The sequence below is a fragment of the Tupaia chinensis genome, unplaced genomic scaffold, assembly GCF_000334495.1.
Source record: "Tupaia chinensis unplaced genomic scaffold, TupChi_1.0 Scaffold000048_1, whole genome shotgun sequence".
NCBI classification, from domain to species: domain Eukaryota; kingdom Metazoa; phylum Chordata; class Mammalia; order Scandentia; family Tupaiidae; genus Tupaia; species Tupaia belangeri.
The window spans coordinates 7,196,234-7,198,906 of NW_006159506.1; positions in this window are offsets into that span (position 1 = coordinate 7,196,234).

Consider the following 2,673-nt stretch of genomic DNA (forward strand, 5'->3'; position numbering starts at 1 on the left):
CCTCCATTCTCCTCTCGGGATCTTGGGCATGCACACACACGTGCCCGGCGTGAGTTTTTTAAGCCACCGGGTCCGGGACACGAACCTCGGTCGACTATGTGGGAGTCCAGCGACATAGCCATTACGCTAACTGCTGGTTCCCTCCTGAAGCTTTTTTTAAATTAATTAATTTACATTGATCCCCTAATCATCGTCACAGCATACAAAATGTGGCTTCCCATCCAGAATATACTGCGTAGTGGCTTAATCGTGTATGTTATCATCATTAATTTTCCATTTCTAGTTTCATGTATGTGTGTGTGTGTATGTATGTGTATATCTGTCTGTCTGTCTGTCTATCTATCTATCTATCTATATCTCCCTATGTCTACATTGAATTTTAGATCAATGTAGAGAAAATAGACAGTTATATCAAGATAGCTCACTTAGGAGCATCAAATGTCTTTATTCAAATAGTTTTTTTATGCTTTTTAATTAAAGTTTTACATTCCCCCCATAAATCATGTGCATTCTTGATTTAATTAAGTCCTAGATCCTTAAATAATATTTGTTATTATTTTAAATAATGTCTTTTAAATTTTTATTTTGTGACAGTTACTTCAGGCATGTAGAAATAGTATTGATTTTTGTAGATTGATCATCTTCTATCCGATACTTTGCCAAATTCTCTTATTAATTCAAGTAATTTTCTACTAGAAGTTTGTAGATTCAAAGTTTTTTTTTTTCCCTAGGTAGATGATAATACCATCTGTAAATAATGACAGTTTTATCTTTATTTTCAATTTTTAACACTATTTTCTTTTCTTTCCCTGTAACATTAACCAATACTATACTGAGAAACTGGTATTAATAGAGTATCCTTATTGTTCTCAGTCTTCAAGGGAAAATCTAGTTTCTCTCTGCTTGCAACCTTTAACATTTGAAATTCTCTTTGTACATCTTACCTTCCTAAAATGACTTCAGGGGGCCGGCAGGTGGCATGGTGGTTGAGGGCTCTGGACTCCCACATGGTTGACCTTGGTTCAAATTCTGGTGGCTTGCTTTCTCACTTTCCCTCTCTCTTTCTCTCTCACTCTGTCCCTCTCTGGTCAAAATGAAAAATAAATAATAAATGAATAAAGTTAAATAAAATAATTCTTTTTTAAAAAATGACTTCAGAACATTCAACCAGCTGTCTGACCCAGTCTCTTGACTTTAGGTTTTAAAAAATAAAACACAGAAATGAAAAGCTATTTGCTGATGATAATGTGTATAGTAATATATCTATATTGACTCATATGCATCATATTTGTGCTGAAATAAGCAGTGTTGTACACTGTAAAGATCTATGTGATTAAATGTAAATTGAAATTTAAAAAAATACGCACAGTGAATGTCTCAGCTGGGGAGTAAGGTAGGATGTTATTGGTTCTTACTTTATCCATGTCCTTGGTCTCTATGCTAGTGAAAACTACGTTTGTATATAAAACAGTTACAATTATTTTTTTTCTCTAATTCTTCACATTTAATGGAAGACTGGAAAAAAGAAGTGGCTTTCTGAAGGAGCTCTGCTTCTTCACAGGGCAAATCCCTTCTTTCTTTTGACGGTATCTGACTGCGTGACTATCTTCCTCCCTCAATCTCCCAGCTGGAACTAGAATTCCTGGTTCTTTTTTGAACACTCTTGCTATGTTGCCCAGGATAGCCATGAGCTTACACTCCTCCAGCCTCAGCCCCGAGTCATTGGGATTACAGGTGCATGTCACCACGTCCAACCTTTAAATTAGACAAAACCTGAACCTAAGCCTCCCATGTAATCCTAGCCTGTGAACCACTGCAAGGAGGCTCCTTGTTTTTTTTTTTAACCAGTCAATGGAGGCATCTTACATTTCTTGGAAATGGCATTTCCAGTTCCCATATCAGCAACAACCTCTATTATATATTCAATGCTTAAAAGATAATTAGTGACCTTCCAGATCTTTATCATAGCTTCTTAAAAAAAATTGAGAGGATTTTGCTAGAGGGCACATGTGCTAGTCAGAAAGACACACACACACACATAGAGAGATAGAGATAGAGAAAGAGAGAGAGAGCAAGAAATCACTCCCCAGGGGGATGGCCACACCACAATCCCTACTCCGTTTTCCTCTCAGGATCTTGCGCACACACACACACCCACACACACACACACATAGAGAGATAGAGATAGAGAAAGAGAGAGAGAGCAAGAAATCACTCCCCAGGGGGATGGCCACACCACAATCCCTACTCCGTTTTCCTCTCAGGATCTTGCGCACACACACACACCCACACACACACACACATGCGCCTGGTATGAGTGTAAGGCACCGGGTCCAGGACTCGAGCCATGGTTGACTACATGGGAGTCCAGTGACATAGTCATTATGCCATCTGCTGGTCCCTATCATAGCTATTTTAACATCCATCTTTTAAAATAGAAACTGTCCTATTACTGACCTGAAAGACTTTGAATATCCAACACAATATTTTTAAGAAGAATCAAGTAGAAGGGTTAACACTATCTGGCTTCGAGATTTCAAAACTATATGGTATTTGGGACCAGCAGTTAGCGTAATGGCTATGTTGCTGGACTCCCACGTAGTCGACCGCGGTTCGATTCCCGGACCCGGTGGCTTAAACTCACACCGGGCGTGTGTGCGTGCATGCCCAAGA